This window comes from Dama dama, chromosome X (genome assembly GCF_033118175.1).
Source record: "Dama dama isolate Ldn47 chromosome X, ASM3311817v1, whole genome shotgun sequence".
NCBI lineage: Eukaryota > Metazoa > Chordata > Mammalia > Artiodactyla > Cervidae > Dama > Dama dama.
In genome coordinates, this window is record NC_083714.1 from 63,565,082 (window position 1) to 63,591,180 (window position 26,099).

At 37.7% G+C, this 26,099-nt stretch overlaps 1 pseudogene; it reads right to left on the reverse strand.

Moving 5' to 3' along the window:
- Positions 1–16,703: 16,703 nt before the first annotated feature.
- LOC133051481 (CDC42 small effector protein 2-like) lies at positions 16,704–16,954 on the reverse strand (annotated as a pseudogene).
- Between the last annotated feature and the right edge of the window lie 9,145 nt (positions 16,955–26,099).

The following is a 26,099-nucleotide window of genomic DNA, read 5'->3' on the forward strand; positions in this document are numbered from 1 at the left end:
AATGGTCTATTTGGACAGAGTCCAAAAAGGAGTGAACAAATTTAGTGAACCAAATCTTCAAAATCTGTCAAGGCTAAAGATAGATTGACAAGTGATGATTTTTTTCCAAAGTTAACAGCATTTCTGGTGCCAGGTTTCTTTAGATTTGAAGTAGTTGAAGTTTAATCTCAATTGCAAATAAATAAAAGGCAACTTGAGGGTCTGGTTTTTCCATGAGTTTATCAAATACTAGATGTTTACTGTTTATTCCTGTTTATTTTATTTTAAAAGTTGATTTCCTTCCTAGTAAACATTCCTAGTAAATACTTTCGGCTAGTTGGTGGTGATATGATGCCTACATGTAAGTGTTTCTTTGAGGAACAACTTGAGAATGAAGCAAGATAATCATTAACCATTGTAACTTGACTATTCTATTTCTAAGCAGTTTGTGTTTCTTTTGAGGCCCCCTGTGTTTAACAGTGAACACTGACAGTAGCCATGAAACAGTGCTATTTGATACATTTAAACATTCTGAATGAAGCTTTTTTTTTTTTAATTTGTAGGGTCTGGAAAGACATTTGCATATGATAAAACTAAAAATCTGAAATAACTGTCTGGGTTTAGCATTGGCATTTCAGTTTTCCTCCCATTGTCGGCACTTCTCTGCTTCTGGGAAGGATTCCAGAATCACTAATTATGTCAAAATATGTTTTACTAAGATACAGTGAGCTATATAGGGTAGAATTCCATGATGTGTATTAAGTCCTTGCCCTCTTTCCTTCTAAGAGCTTCTTCAAATAAATCAACTTTAAAGTCTAAAAACTGGAAAGTGAGAAAAGAGATTCCCCAGGTTTGGTATGGTGAAATGGCCTCCTTGCTTATGATGGCAAGGCATCCAGACAGTAAAGTATTGTCTCCATGAAATTTGTTCACCGGTCAAACTAGAAAGCTCAAGAGATTCTTCTTCCACAGGAATAGACAAAATAAAAACTAAAAATTAACACATAAACTCATTATATTAGAAATGTTTGACACAAAGCAACAGATGATTGTCACTTGCATGCTGAGGTAGACTTTTAGAAAATAAATGAGAAGAGATATGAGCAGTGAATATTCATATGAAAAAGAAACGCATCTGAAATTTAAATGAAGTCAAATGTCATTTTGAGTGTAATTGTTAAATCTGTTAATATTCTGAAGATATTTCTTGAGCTGATGGTAAAACCTAAGTAAAGTAGAATGAAAAGTCATTTATAATAAGTGGGTGTCTAAGGACTGTCTTTTTATGCAACTAAATTTGTTCCAAGGCAGATAAAACAGACAGAAAAGTTCAAGCTAAAATCAAATAATAAAAAGAACAATGGCCATTGATCTATCCTTCTAAACAGACAAAAGCAATACAAAGTATCACATTTCAATGCCAAGAACTCCAGGGAACTAATATCCTATAAAAGCTGAAAATTTATATTCTATTGTGAGAGGAAATTCTATATTTTTCCCTTGGAATTACATTCCATTTCAAATGATATAAAATAATCTATATAGAAAGAAATTAATAAGAAACAATTGTCTTGGTTTCAGCTTTTGACTTAGGAAATAATTATCCAATCATGAGAAGAAAGCAAAGTACATTATGAAATATAAAATTCAAATTTTCTTTTAATCAGAAAGCCATCTTTTCCTTTTGATTTTATTTTATCAAAATTTTATTCAAAATGGATGGCAAGAAGATGGTAAAAGTGCTAATAAGCTGCAATTCAATGTTGTAGTCAGTCCCACGATTATTATTCAAAATTCTTACATTATTTTCTCAAGCTGAATGTTTGTTGAATTTAGGTAGGGATGTATAAACAAATACTGAAGTAGAAAAATGAATGTATGTTAATTAGTGATGTTTGAAATTTAATTTAGACTTGCTCTGAAAGCACTGGTGACTTTAGCCATTGTTGCCTACACTTAGAGTTTTACTAACACCATTGAGATATTGCATTTATAAATTTACACACAGTGAATTCAAAAAGAACTCTAAATTTGTGATATTCCTTTCCTCTCCATAGTGTTCCATTTATGAACATTATTGTGCACAATAGGTGGGATATGCCTCCCCCCAAAATATAAAATTTTGATCATGTGTTTCTATGATGCTGACTCTGAGGCATCTAACCATAGGCACACCACTCGATAATCCCTCTTTACAAAAATTTTATTAGAGGAGAAGAGGAACAAACTCCATATACAGGTTACCCATAATTGGACTTTCATTAGGTATGGGACATTAAGGGTGCTTGCTCAGAGACTTCATTTTCTACTGGAAAGGTGGCAATAGTAGTAAAGAACCTGCCGGCCAATGCAAGAGACTTAGAGGTAGGTTCAATCCCTAGCTCGAGAAGATCCATTGGAGGAGGACATGGTAACCTACTCCAGTATTCTTCCCTGAAGAAACCCATGGACAAAGGAGCCTGGTGGGCTAGTGTCCATAGAGTCACAGAGTCAGATACGACTGTCAGTTCAGTTCTGTTCAGTTGATCAGTTGTGTCTGACTGCAGCACACCAGGCCTCTCTCTCCATCACCAGTTCCCGGGGTTTACCCAAACTCATGTCCATTGAGTCAGTGATGTCATCCAACCATCTCATCCTCTGTCGTCCTCTTCTATTCCTGCCTTCAATCTTTCCCAGCATCAGGGTATTTTCAAATGAGTCATCTCTTTGCATCAGGTGGCCAAAGTATTGGAGTTTCAGCTTCAATATGAATCCTTCCAATGAACACGCAGGACTGATCTCATTTAGGATGGACTGGTTGGATTTCCTTGCAGTCCAAGGGACTCTCAAGAGTCTTCTGCAACACCACAGTTCAAAAGCATCAATTCTTCAGTGCTCAGCTTTCCTTATCGTCCAACACTCACATCCATACATGACTACTGGAAAAACCTTGACTAAACAGACTTTTGTGGGTAAAGTAATGTCTCTGCTTTTTAATATGCTGTCTAATTTGGTCATAACTTTCCTTCAAATTAGTAAGTGTCTTTTAATTTAATGGCTGCAGTCACCATCTGCAGTGATTTTGGAGCACCCAGAAATAAAGTCAGTCACTGTTTCCACTGTTTCCCCATCTATGTGCCATGAAGTGAAAGGGCTGGATGCCATGATCTTAGTTATCTGAATGTTGAGCTTTAAGCCAACCTTTTGTCTCTCCTCTTTCACCTTAACCAAGAGGCTCTTTAATTCTTCTTCTTCGCTTTCTGCTATAAGGTTGGTGATATCTGCTTATCTGAAATTATTGATATTTCTCCCAGCAATCTTGATTCCACCTTGTGCTTCATTCAGCCTAGCATTTCTTATGATGTACTCTGCATAAAAGTTAAATAAGCAGAGTGACAATATACAGCCTTGATGTACTCCTTTCCCTATTTGTAACCATCTGTTGTTCCATGTCCAGTTCTAACTGTTGATTCCTCACCTGCATACAGATTTCTCAAGACACAGGTCAGGTGGTCTGGGATTCTCATCTTTTTAAGAATTTTCTACAGTTTATTGTGATCCACACAGTCAAAGGCTTTGGCATAGTCAATAAAGCAGAAATAGATGTTTTTCTGGAACTCTCTTGCTTTTTCGATGATCCAGCAGATGTTGGCAATTTGATCACTGGTTCCTGTGCCTTTTCCAAATCCAGCTTGAATATCTGCACATTCCTGGTTCATGTATTGATGAAGCTTGGCTTGGAGAATTTTGAGCATTACTTAACTAGCATGTGAGATGAGTGCAATTGTGCAGTAGTTCAAGAATGCTTGGCATTGTTTTTCTTTTGGATTGGAATGAAAACTGACCTTTCCCAGTCCTGTGGCCACTGATGAGTTTTCAAAATTTGGTGGCATATTGAGTGCAGCACTTTCACAGCATCATATTTTAGGATTTGAAATAGTGCAACTGGAATTCCATCACCTCTGCTAACTTTGTTCGTGGTGATGTTTCCTAAGGCCCACTTGACTTCACATTCCAAGATATCTGGCTCTAGGTGAGTGATCACATCATCACGGTTATCTGGGTCATGGTTATCTGGATTACATCATCTTAGTGACCTGGGTCTTTTTTGTAAGGTTCTTCTGTGCATTCTTGCCACCTCTTCTTAATATCTTGTGCTTCTGTTAGATCCATATCATTTCTGTCCTTTATTGAGCCTACTTTTGCATGAAAAATTTCCTTTGGTATCTCTAATTTTCTTGAAGAGATCTCTATTTTTTTTCCCATTCTATTGTTTTCCTCTATTTCTTTGCATTGATCACTGAGGAAGGCTTTCTTATCTCTCTTTGCTACTCTTTGGGTCTCTGCATTAAAATGGGTATATCTTTCCTTTTCTCCTTTGTTTTTTGCTTCTCTTCTTTTCACAACTATTTGTAAGGCCTCCTCAGACAGTCATTTTGCTTTTGTGCATTTCTTTTTCTTTTGGATGGTCTTGATCCCTGTCTCCTGTAAAAGGTCACGAACCTCCAACTATAGTTCATCAGGCACTCTGTCTATCAGATCTAGTCCCTTTAATCTATTTCTCACTTCCACTGTATAATCATTAGGGATTTGATTTAGGTCATACCTGAATGGTCTGGTGGTTTCCCCTACTTTCTTCAATGTAAGCATAAATTTGGCAATAAGGAGTCCATGATCTGAGTCACAGTCAGCTCCTGGTTTTGTTTTTGGTGACTGTAGAGCTTCTCCATCTTTGCCTGCCATGAATATAATCAATCTGATTTCAGTTGTCCATGCGTAGAGTCTACTTTTGCATTCCAGTCCCTTGTAATGAAAAGGACATCTTTTTTGGGTGTCAGTTCTAGAAGGTCTTGTAGGTCTTCATAGAACCATTCAACTTCAGCTTCTTACGCATTACTGGTCGGGACATAGACTTGGATGACTGTGATATTGAATGGTTTGCCTTGGAAATAAACAGAGATCATTCTTTCGTTTTTGAGATTGCATCCAAGTACTGCATTTTGTACTCTTGTCGACTATGATGGTTTCTTCTAAGGGATTCTTGCCCACAGTAGTGGATATAACGGTCATCTGAGTTAAATTCACTCTTTCCAGTCCATTTTAGTTTGCTGATTCCTAAAATGTTGACATTTACTCTTGCCATCTCCGGTTTGTCCACTTCCAATTTGCCTTGATTCATGGACCTAACATTCTAGTTCAGTTCAGTTCAATTCAGTTCAGTTGCTCAGTCGTGTCCTACTCTTTGCGACCCCATGAATCACAGCACGCCAGGCCTCCCTGTCCATCAACAACTCCCGGATATTACTCAAACTCATGTCCATCGAGTCGGTGATGCCATCCATCTATCTCATCCTCTGTCATCCCCTTCTCCTCCTGCCCCCAATCCCTCCCAGCATCAGGGTCTTTTCCAATGAGTTAACTCTTCACATGAGGTGGCCAAAGTATTGGAGTTTCAGCTTCAGCATCAGTCCTTCCAATGAACACCCAGGACTGATCTACTTCAGGATGGACTGATTGGATCTCCTTGCAGTCCAAGGGACTCTCAAGAGTCTTCTCCAACATCATATTTTAAGTTCCTATGAAATAATTGTTCTTCACAGCATCGGACCTGCTTCTATCACCAGTCACATCCACAACTGTGTGATGTTTTTGCTTTGGCTCCATCTCTTCAGTCTTTCTGGAGTTATTTCACCAGTGATCTCCAGTAGCGAATTGGCCACCTACCAACCTGGGGGTTCATCTTTCAGTGTTCTATCTTTTTTCCTTTTCATATGGTTCATGTGGTTCTCAAGGCAAGAATATTGAAGTGGTTTGTCATTCCCTTCTCCGGTGGACCATGTTTTGTCAGAACTCTCCACCATGACCTGTCCATCTTGGGTGGGCCTGCATAGCACGGCTTAGTTTCATTGAGTTAGACAAGTCTGTGTTCCATGTGACTAGACTGGTTAATTTTCTGTGATTTTGGTTTTGGTCTGTCTGCCCTCTGATGCCCTCTCTTAGTACCTACCGTGTTACTGGGGTTTCTCTTATCTTGGACGTGGGGTATGTCTTCACGGCTGCTCCAGCAAAGTGCAGCTGCTGCTCCTTACTTTAGATGTGGGGTATCTTCTCATGGCCACTGCCACTGACCTTGGGTGTGGGGTATCTCCTCTAGGCCGCTTGCCATTCCAGTGCTGCACAGACACGACTGTAGTGACTAGCAACTGTACAGGTTTTCCTGTAACCAAGCGTTTTCACTGGGAATGTGGGACTTTCAATGATAAATCAAGGATAGATATTGGAAAAAGAGATGGTTAGTATGGCAGGCTGAGTTCTAAGATGATCCTTATGACTTTGATGTATACATCTTATATGATTCCCACTCCTTGAGTATGGGCAGGACTTCTGAATGGGATATCACTCTCACAATTAGATTACTAAGTAGTGGATTTGTATTTAATCACAAGAATGATCATTGTATGTGGTTATGGCATGATCAGCTTGGCCATTAAAAAAGGGTCTGAATCATTACAGTAAAGAGAGTTTTTCTGCTGACCTTGATGAAGCCAATCACCATGAGTTCTATAGCTATAGCCTCTAAAAACTGACCTCTGCCAAACTCCAGTGAGATTGGAGGAGGAACTTAAGCCCCAGAGGAGATCACAGCTGCAGTCAACACCTTTATTTCATCCTTGTGAGACCCTAGGCAGATAATCTAATTAACCTGTTACTCCCTACTTGACTGAAGAAGGCAATGGCACCCTACTCCAGTACTCTTGCCTGGAAAGCCCCATGGACGGAGGAGCCTGGTAGGCTGCAGTCCATGGGGTCGCTGAGTAGGACACGACTGAGCGACTTCACTTTCACTTTTCACTTTCCGCGTTGGAGAAGGAAATGGCAATCCACTCCAGTGTTCTTGCCTGGAGAATCCCAGGAATGGAGTAGCCTGCTGGATTGTCATCTACGGGGTCACACAGAGTCAGACACAACTGAAGCGACTTAGCAGCAGCAGCAACCATACCTGACCCAAGGAAATTGTGCTGTTTTAAGCCACTAAATTGTGGTAATTGTTACACTGCAATAGAAAACTAATAGAATTTTTTCCCCTGCCTCATAATGAAATAAAATTTATGAACTTGTTGCCAGTTCCTGGACCTAAAAATTGTCATTTATTCTTAAGTCATAACATTATTTGCTCTAAGAATCATGTGCTTGAAGAAAATGTGACAGAGTCAATTGCCACTCAGTAGGCAACCAGGGGATGCCAGTAAGGAAGGGAGTAAATGGATTCCTCAAGGAATGAGTGGATTTCTATGTGGAGAGTGAGGTTCAACTAGAATATACATCAGGGAGAAGTAGCAAACTAAGGCATATTTTTACTAAGCAATGTAAATAACAGTGATTTTCAAACTGATTTTCAATTGTAGAATCAATTGTTGTTCAGTTGCTCAGTTATTCCTTTATTTTCATACCATCTTCAGCATTTATTGTTTGTGGATTTTTGACAATAGCCATTTTGAAAGGTGCAAAGTTTTGTAACTCATTGTACTTTTGATTTGTGTTGTTCTAATAATTAGCAATGTTGAATATCTTTTCATATGCTTCTTGGCCATTTGTATGTATTCTTTGGAGAAATGTCTGCTTAGGTATTATGCCCATTTTTTTAATTGGGTTTTTTATTTTAATGATATAAGCCACATGAACTGTTTATAAATTTTGGAGTCTAATATTTGTCAGATGCATCATTTACAAACATTTTCTCCCATTCTCTGGGTTGTCTTCTTGTTTCCCTTATGATATTCTTTGCTGTGTGAAAGCTTTTAATTAGGTCCTATTCATTTACTTTTGTTTTCCTTGCCATTCTTTGGGGAGATAGAGCAAAAAATATATGGTGCAATTTATGTCAAAGAGTGTTCTGCTTATGTTCTCCTCTAAGAGATTTATAGTGTCCAGTCTCACAATCAAGTCATTAATCCATTTTGTATTTATTTTTGTGTGTGGTGTTAAACAATGTTCTGATTTCATTCTTTTACATGTGGCTGTCCAGTTTTCCCAGCATCATTTATTGAAGAGACTAACTTTCCTCCATTGTATAGTCTTGACTACTTTGTCATAGAGTATTTGACCACAAGTGCCTAAGCTTATTTCTGGACTTCCCATACTGTTCCTTTGAATTTTATTTCTATTTTTGTGCCAATACTATAATGTTTTGATGACTATAGCAGTGTAGTATAATCTGAAGTCAGGAAACCTAATTCTTCCAGCTCCATTTTTCTTTCTCAATATTGCTCTCACTATTTGGTGCCTTTTGTGTCTCCATACGAATTTTAAGATTTTGTGTCATATTTCTGTGAGAAGTGCCGTTGGTCATTTGATAGTGATTGCATTGAATCTGTAGATTGCCTTGGGTAGTACAGTAATTTTGACAATATTGATTCTTCCAATCCAAGAACAAGGTGTATCTTTCAATCTGTTTGTTTTTGTCTTTGATTTCTTTCATCAGTGTCTTACAGTTTTTGGAGTATAGGTCTTTGGTCTCCTTAAGTAAATATTGTTAGTGTATAGAAATGCAGTGGATTTCTTAGAATTAATTTTGTAACCTGCAATTTTACCAAATTGATTGATGAGCTCTAGTAGTTTTATGGTAGCATCTTTAGAAGTTTCTTTGTATACTACCATGTCATCTGCAAACAGTGACAGTTTTACTACTTCTTTATCAATTCAGATTCCTCTTATTTCCTTTTCTTCTCTAATTGCTCTAACTAGGACTTCAAAAATTAGTTGAAATAAAGTTGTGAGAGTGAATATCCTCTAGATCCTAATCTTAGAGGAAATGCTTTTACCTTTTCACCATTAAGTATGATGTTAGCTCTAGGTTTGCCATATATGGTCTTTATTATGTTGAGATATATACCTACTTTTTTTTTATGTTTTTTTTAATTTTTTTTATTAGTTGGAGGCCAATCACTTCACAACATTTCAGTGGGTTTTGTCATACATTGATATGAATCAGCCATGGATTTACACGTATTCCCCATCCCAATCCCCGCTCCCACCTCCCTCTCCACCCGATTCCTCTGGGTCTTCCCAGTGCACCAGGCCGGAGCACTTGTCTCATGCATCCCACCTGGGCTGGTGATCTGTTTCACCATAGATAGTATACATGCTGTTCTTTTGAAATATCCCACCCTCACATTCTCCCACAGAGTTCAAAAGTCTGTTCTGTATTTCTGTGTCTCTTTTTCTGTTTTGCATATAGGGTTATCATTACCATCTTTCTAAATTCCATATATATGTGTTAGTATGCTGTAATGGTCTTTATCTTTCTGGCTTACTTCACTCTGTATAAGGGGCTCCAGCTTCATCCATCTCATTAGGACTGGTTCAAATGAATTCTTTTTAATGGCTGAGTAATATTCCATGGTGTATATGTACCACAGCTTCCTTATCCATTCATCTGCTGATGGGCATCTAGGTTGCTTCCATGACCTGGCTATTATAAACAGTGCTGTGATGAACATTGGGGTGCACGTGTCTCTTTCAGATCTGGTTTCCTCAGTGTGTATGCCCTACTTCTTTTTTTTTTTTAACATAAATGAATATTAAGTTTTGCCAAAAGCTTTTTCTGCATTTGTTGAGAAGATCATATGGTTTTTATTTTTCAATTTGTTGATGTGGTGTGTCACAGCGATTGATCCGAAAACATTGAAAAATCCTTTTATCCTTTGGATATATCCCACTTGATCATGGTGTATGAACCTTTTAATGTATTGTTGCATTTGAATGTTTAGTATTTGTTGAGGATTTTTGGCATCTATGTTCATCAGTGATTTTGACCTTTACTTTTCATTTTTGTAGTATCTTTATCTGGTTTTGATATCAGGGTAATGGTGACCTCATAGAATGAATATGGGGGTTTTTCTTCCTCTGCAATTTTTGGAAGAGTTTCAGAAGAATAGCTGTTAGCTCTTCAGTAAATCTTTGATAGAAATTGCCTGTGAAGCCATCAGGTTTTGGACTTTTGTTTCCTGGGCATTTTTATATCACAGTTTAATTTCAGTGCATGTGATCTGTCTGTTCATATTTTATGTTTCTTCCTGGTTCCATTTTGGGAGGTGTACCTTTCTAAGAATTTGACCATGTCTTCCACACAGTCCATTTTATTTTCATAGAGTTAATTGTTGTAGTCTCCTATGATATTTTGTATTTCTGTGGTGTCAGCTGTAATTTATCCTTTTTTATTTCTAATTTTATTGATTTGAACCCTTTCCCCTTTTTCCTGATGAATCTGGCTCAAGATTTATCAGTTTTATCTTCTTGAAAATGTTTTATTTTCATTAATCATTGTTACTCTTTTCTATCTTTTACAGTTACTTCTGCTCTGATTTTGATGATTTTTTTTTATTCTAACTTTAATTTTTATAATAAAAGATAACATTTATTAAAACTTGTCAAAAATCATCATCATTATGGAGTATTGTCTTACAATATTAACTCATATCTAATAACTGATAACAAATATAGAAAACCTTATAAGGCAATAAAAATTAACTGCCATCATTACCATTTTTAAATTAATTTATTTATTTTAATTGGAGGATAACTACTTTACAATATTGTGATGGTTTTTGCCATACATAGACATGAATCAGCCACAGGTATACATGTGCCCCCCCCCCCATCCTGAAACCCCTCCCACCTATCTCCCCACCCGATCTCTCTGGGTCCACCCAGAGCACTGGCTTAGGGTGTCCTGCTTCATGCATTGAACTTGAACTGATCATCTATTTCGCAAATGGTAATGTACACTTTTCAAGGCTCTTCTCTCAAATCTTTCCACTCTCACCTTTTTCCACAAAGTCCAAAAGTCTATTCTCTACATCTGTGTCGTCCTTGCTTCCCTACATGTAGGATCACCAGTCAGTTCTTTCAGTTCAGTCATTCAGTTGTGTCCAACTCTTTGTGACCCCATGGACACCAGGCTTCCCTGTCCATCACCAACTCCCAGAGCTTGCTCAAACCCATGCCCATTAAGTCAGTGATGCCATCCAACCATCTCATCCTCTGTCATCCCCTTCTCCTCCCACCTTCAGTCTTTCCCAGCATCAGGGTCTTTTCCAATGAGTCAGTTCTTCACATCAAGTGGTCAAAGTATTGGAGTTTCAACTTCAGCATCAGTCTTTCCAATGAATATTTAGGACTGATTTCTTTCAGGAGGGACTGTTTGGATCTCCTTGCAGGCCAAGGGGCTCTCAAGAGCCTTCTCCAACATCACAGTTCAAAAGCATTGATTCTTCAGTGCTCAGCTTTCTTATGGGCCAACTCTCAGATGCACACATGACTACTGGAAAAAAAAAAAAAACATAACTTTGACTAGATAGACCTTTTTTGGCAAAGTAATGTCTCTACTTTTTAATATGTTGACTAGGTTGTTCATAATTGTTCTTCCAAGGAGAAAGTGTCTTTTAATTTCATGGCTGCAGTCACCATCTGCAGTGATTTTGAAACCCAAGAAAATAAAGTCTGTCATTGTTTCCACTGTTTCCCCATCTATTTGCTATGAAGTGATAGGACTGGATGCCATAATCTTAGTTTTCTGAATGCAGAATTTTAAGCCAAGTTTTTCACTCTCCTCTTTCACTTTCATCAAGAAGCTCTTTAGTTCTTCACTTTCTCACATTAGGGTGGTGTCACCTGCATATTTGAGGTTATTGACATTTCTCCCAGCAATCTTGCTTCCAGCTTGTGCTTCATCCAGCCCAGCATGTTGTATGATGTACTCTGCATATAAGTTAAATAAACAGGGTGGCAATATACAGCCTTGATGTATTCCTTTCCCAATTTGGAACCAGTCTATTTTTCCATGTCCAGTTCTATCTGTTGCTTCTTGATCTGCATACAGATTTCTCAGGAGGCAGATCAGGTGGTCTGGTACTCCCATCTCTTTCAGAATTTTCCACAGTTTCCCCCCATCACCCAATCCTGAAACTCCTCCCACCTCTCTCCCCATCCTATCCCTCTGGAATGACCCAGAGCACCAACTTTCAGTACCCTGCTTCATGCATTGAATTTGCACTAGTCATCTATTTTGCATATGGTAATGTACCATTTGGAAAGATGGTACTGATGATCCTCTCTATGTGGAAAATTCTTAAAGAGGATCATCAGTACCATCTTTCTAAATTCCATATATATGTGTTAGTATACTGTATTTGTCTTCCACTTTCTGACTTGATCTCACCCTGTGTAAGAGGCTCCAGATTCATCCACTTCATTAGAACTGACTCAAATGCATTCATTTTAATACTTGGGCAATATTCCATTGTGTATATGTACCACAACTTCCTTATCCATTCATCTGCCAATGGACATCTAGGTTGCTTCCATGTTCTAGCTATTGTAAATAGTGCTTCAATGAACATTGGGGTACATATGCATCTTTCAATTCTGGTTTCCTCAGGGTGTATGCTCAGCATTGGGATTGTTAGGTCATATGGGTAGTCTATTCCCAGTTTTTCAAGGAATCTCCACGTTGTTCTCCATAGTGGCAGTACCAGTTTGCATTCTCACCAACAGTGTAAGAGGGTTCCCATTTCTCCACACCCTCTCCAGCATTTATTGTTTGTAGACATTTTGATGATGGACATTCTGACCAGTGTAAGATGATACCTCTTTGTGGTCTTGAGTTGCATTTATCTAACAATGAGTGATGTCAAGCATCTTTTCATGTGTCTATTAGCCATCTTTATGTCTTCTTTGGAGAAATGTCTGTTTAGGTTTTTGCCAATTTTTGATTGGGTTGTCTGTTTTCCTGATATTGATTTACATGTGCTGCTTGTGTACATTGGAGATTAATTTGTTGTCAGTTGTTTCATTTGCTATCATTTTCTCCCTTTCTGAGGGCCATCTTTCACCTTGATTATAGTTTCCTTTGTCATGAAAAAGTTTTTAAGTTTAATTAGGTCCCATTTGTTTGTTTTTGTTTTTATTTACATTACTCAGAGAGGTGGGTCATAGAGGATCTTGCTGTGGTTTATGTCAGACAGTGTTCTGCCTATGTTTTCCCCTAAGAGTTTGATAGTTTCTGGTCTGAGATTTAGATCTTTAATCCATTTTGAGTTTATTTTTGTGTATGGTGTTAGAAAGTGTCCTAGTTTCATCATTTGTGCATAGTTTACTAGTTTTCCCAGCACCACTTGTTGAAGAGATTGTCTTTTCTCCATTGTATATTTTTGCCTCCTTTGTCAAAGTAAGGTACACATACGTGCATGGATTTATCTCTGGACTTTCTATTTTGTTCTATTGATCTATGTTTCTCTCTTTGTGCCAGTACCATACTGTCTTGATGACTGCAGTTTTGCAGTATATTTTGAAGTCAAGAAGTTCGATTCCTCCATTTCCATTCTTCTTTCTCAAGATTGCTGTGGCACTTTAGGGTCTTTTGTTTTTCCATAAATATTGTAAAACTATTTGTTCTAGTTCTATGAAAAATACATAACTTTAGATTTTGTTAATTCTTCTTTCTCTGTTAGCTTTAGGTGTAAGTTTAGTTTGTTCATTTGAGATTTTCCTCACTTCCTGAAGTAAGATTGTATTTCTATATCCTCCCCTTTCAGAACTGCTTTTGTTGAATCCCATAGCTTTTAGATCATTGTGCTTTCATGTTCATTTGTCTCTATGTATTTTTTCTTTCTTTTTTTCAGTTATTCATTTGTTGTTTAGTAGTATATTGTTTAGCCTCCAATTTTTTGTCTTTTTACATATTTTTCCTTGTAATTTGTATCTAATCTTAACTCATAGCATTGTGATCTGAAAAAAAAATGCTTGATATGATATCAGTTTTCCTAAGTTTATTAAGGCTAGCTTTTGTGGCCAAGCATGTTGGCAATCCTGGAGAATGTTCATTGTGCACTTGAGAAAATGTGCACTAAGTTGCTTTAGGATGGAATACTTGAGTCATTCTGGATTAATGTGTCATTTAATACCTATGTTTCCTTATTGATTTTCTGCCTGAATGATCTGTCCATTAATGAAAGTGGTGTGGTAAAGGTCCCCCACTATTATTGGGTTACTGTCTCTTTCTCACTTTATGGCTCTTAATATTTGCCTTATATATTAAAGCTCTCCTAAGTTTTATTCCTATATATTTACAATTGTTATATCTTCTTGGATTATTCCCTTGATTTTTTTTTCAGGAATGAAAAACATTTATTGAATCAAAATCAAATGCTTTCTTTTTATTATCTACAAGCCAACACTGAACTTACTTTATTCAAATGAACACAGTGTACAAAAATGTATGCTTACATTATAAAAATATGTCAATTTTATTTCCTGGGTGCTGAGCAGAAGTCATTAAAATAATCAAGGCAAACTTGCTGTCTATAATAGAACTGCTATAACTTAATAACAAGAGTGAAAGCTAATATATACTTGCAAAGTATCTGTAAAGGCCCACTGACAATGCTGCATCAGAAATGCTGAACCCAGTCACCACAGTTCACATTTCCACTCTATGCTCATTGGCACCACTTCATGCCTATATCATGGGAAAGCGCCTCTTTTACAGAATGCATGTCATTAGTTAACAGTTGTTAGCACATATTCCAACAAAATATTAACAGTCAATTCTATTTAGTTAGATTCAATTTTTAAATCAGACACATATTGTTATTGGGAGCAAATGACATCCCAAGGTTTAAAAACCCACTTATCAATGGGAAAAGTGGACTCCCTAAAAAAAAAACTGTGTCCAAGGTTAGTATCTTAAAATTGTTGGTAATTTTCTTATTTTGATTCATTATTGGCACCTTCCTTGGCATGTTCCTGCACACAGTGTGGCTACTTGTGCCTGTCAATTCAGAGGCAGCTGCAGAACAATTAAAGGCTGAAGAGGGCAGGCTTTGGCTTACCATGGAGACATGCTCTAGCATTCACTGGAGAATGTGGTCCTTGAGGAGTCAGGAAAGCAAGCAATTGAGAAAAATAATAAAGTTAAATCACGAAGTAGGGAAAAGGGACCAGGGCTCCCTGTACTGTTCTAGGAGTTATACACTTTTAAACTCTGTAATTGTTAAAGTCAAAATAGAAGTAGACTAACTAGCATTATCATTGACTATAACAAAACAATCCATCTTTAAAGAGCATGCACACTTCAGTGTCCCTGGCAGGACCCTGGCTGCTGAACAGAATGACACTGGTACTCAAGCAAAATCCAGAATGCAGTATCAATACAGTGACATCAAATGAATTCAAGTTTAGAAGCTATTAAACTACAAAATGCCTATTCTGATTGCTAAGAATAAATGTTATTTCTTGACAGATTCTCTGCGATGGACACCTATGAAGACTCAAAACTGCAGAAATACAAGGACAGAATAATCTAGTGCCTCCTGTATGGGGTAGCTTAAAAGAACGGGGGGAAGGAATCCTTCCATGTTTTGCCTGTATAAACCCAATATTTATTCACTTACCTATTTCACAAGAACTTATGACTAAGGTGAAGATAACATTATCTCTCTTTATGCAGTTACTTAATTCCTTACTGTTCTCTTCCAATTAAGGCCATTTCCTGCAGGAAATGGTACTGCTATCAAATATAACTGTTAGATAAACTGGAAATAGGATTTAAAATTTCTAATGGAAACCAAACCATTATTGGGCTTAGCATTATACCCTTATGTGGAAGGCAGAGCATTTATAGAAATATAATTTGTGGAGAACAAACATTTTGGATCCTAAACCCAAGGATTCTTGGCAATACCTTAAGTCACCATCCAGGTTGTTCTCACAGGTAACAACACAGGCAGTTCAATCACCACTCCTGGCAACTTCAACTGTCCCAAAATGTGGACTTGGAGAGGCCAATGACTCCAGAGCCTGCACTTAGAAGTAGAGGCTAGAAGCTCAACAAACTACTGTTGGAAGTCAACTGGATACCAAAGTATTAAACAAGTGAAAACCAAGACCAAGCAAACAAAGAAATGAACAGCTACTAAGAACAGGATGCTCAGAGTCAGACTGGGTGAGGATATTACCACACACTCGATACATAACCACACTTGTTTACAATCTCAGGTCCTTGCTCTGAAATAAACAGATCAAACATTTACAACAGAATGAATGCCTTATGGATGCAAGCTTTTTATTATTATTATTACAGTTCTAACTAAATAAAAGTCATACGTCTAAAATAAGCTACAAGTTGCCTTTTTCTGTGAAATTGATGTGATTTGGTGCCACAACTCACCTTTCTCTAATAGCTGCAATATCATCCACCCATGACAGCCAGGAGCTGTCCATTTCTGGCATCCCTTGGGCTCCCACACAACTTCATAAAGCATGCAGACACTACTCTGCTGAAGTTTCATATGAATAGAAATTATCATTGTATTTACGGGTGGCATACATTCCAAAATATGCATAAGTGGTGACAAGTTAACAAATAATAACAGGTCTTTGCTTACCAATAAAATCAATAAGGCAGAGGGGTTGAAGGTGGAAAGAGAAAAATGTGGGGGAAGGATGTAAAACGGTGCTAACATTCACAAAAAAGATCATGCTAAAATCAGATCCATATTCATAAAAATCAAGAATTAAGCCACAATCCAAAGAACTCTGTCCATGAGTCCAAAAGCACGCATGCTAGTTGAAGGAAATACAGGATTCCTCTGAAAAGTTTCTTCAGAGCAGAACAGTAACATGTCACTGGAGCAATAACAACAGGATGAACAAGACGCCATCACACATTGAGGAAAAGTCCGAGACTATCCTGCCTTCATGTCCACCAGCTGCTTCTGCACGTTGGTGGCCATGCCAACCCTCATAGCCTCCCTTGGACTATATGTAGTTCTGCATGGAACTGACAGAATTCATCCCAATGAACAGGTTGCCCCCTGAGCCATATGTTCACAAAATTTGTGGGCTCTCCAATCATACTTCGGTCAATCCTCTGGTGCCTTTTTGGCTGAGGCTGTTCTGCAATACAGCAGTTGAAATGCAACCAGAATTCACTCATGCTGATAGTCCAAGTTATAAACGGGCACCATATAACGAGCTTTTATTATGTTGAGGTATGTTCCTTCTATACCTGCTCTCTGGAGAGTTTTTATCATAAATGGATATTGAATTTTGTCAAAAGCTTTTTCTGCATCCATTGAGATAATAATATGGATTTTATCTTTCAATGTGTTAATGTGGTCTATTACATTGATTGATTTGCATATTTTAAAGAATCCTTGAATTCCTGGGATAAAGTCAACTTGATCATGATGTATGATCATTTTATTTTATTTTTTATTTATTTTTTTATGATCATTTTAATATGTGGTTGGATTCTGTTTGCTAGAATTTTGATAAGGAGTTTCACATCTATGTTCATCAGTGATAACCCACAGCAAATATTATCCTCCATGGTGAAAAATTGAAAGCATTTCCCCCAAAGTCAGGAACAAGGCAACGGTGCCCACTAACACCACTACTATTCAGCATAGTTTTGGAAACTTTGGCCACAGCAATCAGAGCAGAAAAGGAAATAAAAGGAATCCAGATAGGAAAAGAAGTAAAACTCTCGCTGTTTGCAGATCACATGATCCTCTACGTAGAAAACCCTAAGGACTCTACCAGAAAATTACTAGAGCTAATCAATGAATAAAGTGAAGTTGCAGGATATAAAATTAACACACAGAAATCCCTTGCATTCCTAAACACTAACAATGAGAAAACAGAAAGAGAAATTAAGGAAACAATTCCATTCACCATTGCAATGGAAAGTATAAAAAACGGGAATATATCTATTTAAGAAACAAAAGACCTATATATAGAAAACTATAAAACATAGATGAAAGAAATCAAAGAGAACACAAATAGATGGAGAAATATACCATGTTCATGGATTGGCAGAATCAATATAGTGAAAATGAGTATGCTACACAAAGCAATCTATAGGTTCAATGCAATCCTCATCAAGCTATCAACGGTATTTTTCACAGAACTAGAACAAATAATTTCACAATTTGTATGGAAATACCAAAAACCTCGAATAGCCAAAGCAATTTTGAGAAAGAAGAATGGAACAGGAGGAATCAGCCTGCCTGACTTCAGGCTATACTACAAAGCTACAGTCATCAAGACAGTATGGTACTGGCATAAAGACAGAAATATAGATCAATGGAACAAAATAGAAAGCCCAGAGATAAATCCACACACCTATGGACATCTTATCATTGACAAAGGAGGCAAGAATATACAATGGAGAAAAGACAATATCTTTAACAAGTGGTGTTGGGAAAACTGGTCAACCACTTGTAAAAGAATGAAACTAGGACACTTTCTAACATCATACACAAAAATAAACTCAAAATGGATTAAAGGTTTAAATGTAAGACCAGAAACTATAAAACTCCTGGGGGAAAACATTGGAAAAACACTCTGACATAAATCACAGCAAGATCCTCTATGACCCACCTCCCAGAGTAATGGAAATAAAAGTAAAAATAAGCAAATGGGAACTAATTAAACTGAAAAGATTTTGCACAATGAAGGAAACTATAAGCAGTGAAAAGACAGCCTTCAGAATGCGAGAAAATAATAGCAAGCAAAGCAACTGACAAAGAGTTAATCTCAAAATTATATAAGCAACACCTGAAGCCCAATTCCAGAAAAAAATGATGCAATAAAAAAATGGGCCAAAGAACTAAACAGGCAGTTCTCCAAAGAAGACATACAGATGGCTAACAAACACATGAAAAGATGCTCAACTTCACTCATTATCAGAGAAATGCACATCAAAATCTCAATGAGGTACCAGCTCACGCTTGTCAGAATGGCTGCTATCCAAAAGTCTACAAGCAATAAATGCTGGAGAGGGTGTGGAGAAAAGGAAACCCTCTTACACTGTTGGTGGGAATGCAAACTAGTACAGCCACTATGGAGAACAGTGTGGAGATTCCTTTAAAAACTGGACATAGAACTGCCTTATAACCCAGCAATCCCACTGTTGGGCATACACACTGAGAAAACCAAAATTGAAAGAGACACATGTGCCCCAATGTTCATCACAGCACTGTTTACAATAGCCAGGGCATGGAAGCAACCTAGATGCCTATCAGCAGACGAATGGATAAGAAAGCTGTGCTACATATACACAATGGGATATTACTCAGCCATTAAAAATAATAGATTTGAATCAGTTCTGAGGTGGATAAAACTGGAGCCTATTATACACAGTGAAGTAAGCCAGAAAGAAAAACACCAATACAATATACTAACACATATATGTGGAATTTAGAAAGATGGTAATGATAACTCTATATGTGAGACAGCAAAAAAGATACAGATATATAGAACAGTCTTTTGGACTCTGTGGGAGAGGCCGAGGGTGGGATGATCTGAGAGAATAGCAATGAAACATGTATATTATCATATATGAAACAGATCGCCAGTCCAGGTTCAATGCATGAGACAGGGTGCTCACGGTTGGTGCACTGGGATGAGCCAGAGGGATGCGATGGGGATGGAGGTAGGATGGTGGTTCAAGATAGGGAACACATGTAAACCCATGGCTGATCCATATCAATGTATGGCAAAAACCATACAATATTGTACAGTAATTAACCTCCAACTAAAATCAATAAATTAAAAAAAAAAATGAACCGCACAAATATCTTGGGGATATTTTCATGGTTTTAAAAGAATGCTGTCAAAAAATAAAAAATAAAATGAAAGAATGCTGCCTCAGAAAACAATGACACACAAAATGAAGATACTAAAACTTTTCACAATCTTAATTCTGTCCAGACAAGTCAGGGCAAAAAGCAGTATATCTTGATATAGCTTTCTCACGTCGTCAATTCCTTAAGGCAATATTGTTCCATAAGGTTGCATTGTTCACACATGATGGGTCCCTGGAAGATGTGAAAAAACTGAAAAAAAATTTCTCATAAAACAAATTTTTATCTTTGGGACCTACCTTACTTTTCTGCAATAATGTATACTGACAATCAATGCATTTTGCCTTTTTAATTCTTAAACAAAATGAACTGAAAATATCCATATTCTCATTTGGAGAAAAAAGTGACTCCTTTTTTCAGGTACTCCATGAAACTCATATCTTAGTTCTCAAATTATCTATAAGGCACTTTATAGACTTTAACTCAGTTGATTCTTGCAACAATCAAGTGAGGTAGGCATTGTTATTTCCATTTTATATAATTTTATATATGAAGAAAAGAAGTTCCAAGAAATTTGTATAAGACCACAGAGGTAGTGAGTTGCAAAGCTGAGTAATTGTGTTCTTGAGGGTTCTCTAGAGAAACAGAATGAACAGGATGTGCTTATTAATAGAGATTTATAATAAGGAATTGGTAAAAATAATTATTATGAAAAAAAAATAATTATTATGGCTGGGTAGTCCAAATCTGCATTGTGGGTCAGCAGGCTTGAGAGTAAGCAGAGCCAATAGTGAAGAAGTCCAACGACATATTGCTGGAGGTTTCTCTCTTGCTCAGGGAGGGTTTCTTTTTATTTGCTCCATTCAAGCCTTCAGCTGATTAAATGAGGCCCTTCCACATTATGAAGGGTGATGTACTTACTCAAAATCCACTGATTTAAATGTTATTGTCATTCAAAAACACCCTCGAAACTCACATATAAAATTAACCATCACAGATATAAACCTAGTAAGTCTGATTACAGAGCCTTTTTTTAAATAATTTTGAGCATTTAACATGTAAATGTCTATTATTAAGTATTTCTAATGTGCTATTTAAGCCTCACAACACTCTCATGAAGTCAATACTCTAATGATCCTTATTTTACACATGAAGAGAGTGATGCTTGAGAAACTAAGAAACTAGCATATAGTTACACAGCAAGTAAACATTAAAGGTAGAATTTGAATGCAAGTTTTTTAAATAAAAAATTAAATTTTATTTTTAAAATAAAAATCTTATTGTATATATAATAACTTATTTCCTTTGCAAAACAAAACCCCATGATCTTCATTGCACTGTGGAGATAGTAAAAAGTTAATTGACAAGTGGCCATATATGTGTTAAGTCCTCTTCTAAAGGTTTTATGGTATGTGCTATGATCATCCTAATTTTAAAGATGAGAAAATTGAGACATAGAGATGTTAGTGGCAGAGTGAGAATTCAAGCCAAGGCAGTCTGATTCTGGAGCCTGGGCCTTTTCTCTCTGTTAATAGCAATTTTGCAGAATTACTACTAATAGTAAGCATAAAAAATCAGGACACAGTATTTCCAGTACATTGGTGAAAGTATAGAGACATAAAGGAAGGCAAAATAAAAGTAGTTATGGAGTCTTCAAAAATATAACTAAATTCCAACATACTAATCTTTATGGAAATGCAAATCAAAACCATAATGAGATATCACCTCATGTCTATCAGAAATGGCTATTACCAAAAAGACAACAAATAACAAGTGTTGGAAAAGATGTGGAGAAATGAGGACTCTTATGCATTGTTGGTGAGAATGTATATAGGTGTAGACACTATAGAAAATACTATGAAGTTTTCTAAAAAAGTTAAAAATAGAACTACTATATGATTCAGAATTTCATTCCTGGGTATTTAGTCAATGAAAACAAAACACTAAGTCAAAGTGTTATATGCACTCTTATGTCCACTTCAACATTACTTACAATAGCCAAAATATGGAAGCAACCAAAGTGCTAAAAAATATGCATATATAATGGAATATTACCTGTCCATAAAAATGAAATCTTGCCATTTTCAACAGCATGGAAGGGGCTCCTGGGTGTGGCATAGCTGGTAAATAATCTGCTTGCTAATGCAGGAGATGCTGCTTCAATCTGCTTGCTAAGGCAGGAGAACACTGGTTCGATTCTTGGGTCAGGAATATCCCCTGAAGGAAGAAATGGCAAACTATTCCACTATCCTTGCCTGGAAAATTCTATGGACAGAGGAGCCTAGCAGGCTAGAAAATACGCTAAGTGAAATAAGCATATTTAATATATATTTATTTCACACAAAGAAAGGCAAATGTCATACGATTTCACTTGTAGGTGGAATCTAAAAAACAAAGCAAACTTAACAAAACAGTCATAGCTACAGAAAACAAATAGATTAAGTAAAAACTATCAGTTACAAAATAAATTAACCATGAGTATAAATTGTGTATCTTGAGAAATATAGTTGATAATAATGTAATGTCCTTGTATGGTAACTAAACTTATTATAGTATATATTTTGCAATGTATAGAAATATCAAATCACTATGCAGTACACCACAAATAAATGTAGTGTTATAGACCAATTATTCTTCCAAACAAACAGACAAGCTCAAAAAAAAAAAAGGAGATCATATTTGTCATTACCAGAGGTGGGGTTTGAAGGGGAAGGTGGAATTACATAAAAGCAGTCAAAAGGTACAAACATCCAGTTACAAGATAATTAAGTACTAAAGATGTAATATATAACATAATAAATATAATTAACACTTCTATATGTGATATATGAAAGTTGTTAGAGAGTAAAACCTAAGTGTTCTAACATAAGGAAGTCATAATATTTTCTTTTTCATTTATTTTGTGTTTATATGAGATGATGGATTTTCACTAAATTTACTTTAGTAATCATTTTATCATGCATGTAACTAAAAATAGTATGCAGTACATCTTAAACTTACACTGTTGTATGTCAATTATATGTCAATAAAACTGTATATGTCCCCTGGAGAAAGAAATGGCAACCCACTCCAGTATTCTTACTTGGGAAATTCCATGGACAGAGGAGCCTGATGGGCTATAGTCCATGGGGTCGTGAAAGAGTCAGACATGACTTAGCAATAAACAACATATATATATATATATATATATATATGTGTGTGTGTGTGTGTGTGTGTGTGTGTGTGTATTCAGATTTAATTTTTTTCCCAGGTGGTGCTAGTAGTAAAGAACCCATCTGCAAATGCAGGAGCCATAAGACACATGAGACACTGGTTCAAACCCTGGGTTGGGAAGACCCCCTGGAGGAGGGCATGGCAACCCACTCCAGTATTCTTGCTTGGAGAATCTCATAGAAGAGGAGCCTGGTGGGTTACAGTCCATAGGGTCACAAAAAGTCAGACAAGACTGAAGCTACTTAGCACACACACACACACACACACACACACACACACACACACACACACATAAAGCTTTTAGAGTGGATATAATTTTATAGCGTTTCCATATTTCTGATGATGAAAAAGAAATGTTTCCTCTCTGGAGACATTAAAATTGCATAGTGTGAGCCCGGAGGAGCCAAGATGGTGGAGGAGTAGGACGGGGAGACCACTTTCTCTCCTACAAATTCATCAAAAGAATAACTGAACGCAGAGCAAACTTCGCAAAACAACTTCTGATCGCTAGCTGAGGTCATCAGGTGCCCAGAAAAGCAGCCCATTGTCTTTGAAAGGAGGTAGGACAAAATATAAAAGATAAAAAGCGAGACAAAAGAGCTAAGGACGGAGGTCCATTCTGGGAAGGGAGTCTTAGGCGGCATTGCTTGGGGTAGGGTCCGGGCCTGAGTGCCCTGAGGACAATTGGAGGGAGCTTCTGTGAGTTGCCAACTTGAACTGTGGGAGACCAAAAGAGAGAGAGTAAATTAACCGGCCCGTACACACTGCCGGCCGTTTGCAGAACAAAGAGACGGAGAAAATCCAGAGAAGAGCTCGCAGGCTGCGGACCGGCCCAGCCCTGCCGGAGGCAGGAGGCAGGGGGGAGGGAAAGGTCGCAGCGAGACACAGGGCACAGGCACCCGACCGGCGCGGGTGGGGACTGGGGCTGGGGACGCGGAGGGCAGAAGGCGTACGCACCCGACTGGCGCCAGAGGAAACTGAAACTGGGTTCGTGGAAGGGAGTGGGGGCGCCACACTTGGGGAGAGTGCGCCCACCAAGCCTCTGGCTGCCTGGACCGCTCTGACGGGGAAGGAACAGAGAGCAGGTGCAGCTTTTCGTTCCGTGCTTTTGTGGAACACCCAAGGGCTGGAACCTCGCGCAGCGCAGGGCGCGCTCCATGTAGAACAGCCGGAAGCCTGAGCAGCGCAGACGGAGAAAGCAGCGTCAGCCCCTCCCGGCAGCGCCAGCCCCTCCCTGCGGCGCCAGCCCCTCCCCACAGTGCCAGCCCCTCCCCGCGGCGCCAACCCCTCCCCGCAGAGCGACGGAACTAGCTACCTGAATAAGAGTCCACTTCCGCCAGCCTGTGTCAGGGCGGAAATGAGGCTCTGAAGAGACCTGCAAACAGAAGCCAAATAAACAAAGGGAACTGCTTCAGAAGGGACTGGTACAACAGATTAAAATCCCTCTAGAAAACACCGACTACACCGGAAGGGGCCTGTAGATATCGAGAAGTGTAAGCTGGAACGAGGAGCTATCTGAAACTGAGCCAAACCCACACTGACTGCAACAGCTCCAGAGAAACTCCTAGATATAATTTTACTTTTTTCCCTCTCTTTTATTTTCTTTTTTAATTTTTTCTTTTTTATTTTTTCTCTTTTATTTTCCTTTAAAATCCCCTATTACTCTCCCATTACTCCTTAACTTTCATTTCCATAGATCTTTACGATTTTTTTTAATTAGGGGAAAAAAATTTTTTTTTCTTTCTTTTTTTTTTCTTTTTTCGTCTTTTTTTCCCTTTCCTGTTTCTATTCTATTTTCTATTTTTCTTTTTCTCTTATTTCTTTTAAAGTCCTCTAGTAGTAGTCTACTACTCCTTAATTTTCATTTTCAATACAATATAACCTTACAAAAAAAAAAAAAAAAGAAGAAGAAGAGAAGCCGTATATTTAAACTGAAGATTATTCTCTCCCAATTTTGACTCTCTGTTTTCTACCTCAGAACACCTTTATTTCCTCCTTTCCCCTTCTCTTCCCAATCCAATTCTGTGAATCTTTGTAGGTGACTGGGCTACGGAGAACACTCTGGGAACAGAAAGATGTGTAGATCTGTCTCTCTCCTCTTGAGTCCCTTTTTTCTCCTCCTGCTCATCTCTATCTCCCTCCTCCCTCTCCTCTTCTTCATGTAACTCTGTGAACCTCTCTGGGTGTCCCTAATAGGGGAGAATCTTTTCGCCATTAACCTAGAAGTTTTATTATCAGTGCTGTATAGTTGGAGAAGTCGTGAGGCTACTGGAAGAATAAAACTGAAATCCAGAGGCAGGAGACTTAAGCCCAAAACCTGAGGACACCAGAACACTCCTGACTACATGGAACTTTAAGTAATAAGTGACTGTCCAAAAGCCTCCATACATACACTGAAACCAACCACCACCCAAGAGCCAATAAGTTTTAGAGCAAGACATACCACGCAAATTCTCCAGCAATGCAGGAACATAGCCCTGAACATCAACATACAGGCTGCCCAAGGTCACACCTAACACATAGACCCATCTCAAAACTCATTACTGGGCACTCCATTGCTCTCCAAAGAGAAGAAATCCAGTTCCACGCACCAGAACACTGACACAAGCTTCCCTAACCAGGAAACCTTGAGAAGCCAATCGTCTAACCCCACCCACTGGGTAAATCCTCCACAATAAAAAGGAACCACAGACCTCCAGAACACAGAAAGCCCACTCCAGATACAGCAATCTAAACAAGATGAAAAGGCAAAGAAATACCCAACAGGTAAAGGAACATGAAAAATGCCCACCAAGTCAAACAAAAGAGGAGGAGATAGGGAATCTACCCAAAAAAGAATTTAGAATAATGATAATAAAAATGATCCAAAATCTTGAAAACAAAATGGAGTTACAGATAAATAGCCTGGAAACAAAGATTGAAAAGATACAAGAAATGTTTAATAAAGACCTAGAAGAAATAAAAAAGAGTCAATTAAAAATGAATAATGCAATGAATGAGATCAAAAACACTTTGGAGGGAACCAAGAGTAGAATAACGGAGGCAGAAGATAGGATAAATGAGGTAGAAGATAAAATGGTGGAAATAAATGAAGCAGAGAAGAAAAAAGAAAAAAGGATCAAAAGAAATGAGGAAAACCTCAGGGACATCTGGGACAATGTGAAACACCCCAACATTCGAATCATAGGAGTTCCAGAAGAAGAAGACAAAAAGAAAGGCTGTGAGAAAATACTCGAGGAGATAATAGCTGAAAACTTCCCTAAAATGGGGAAGGAAATA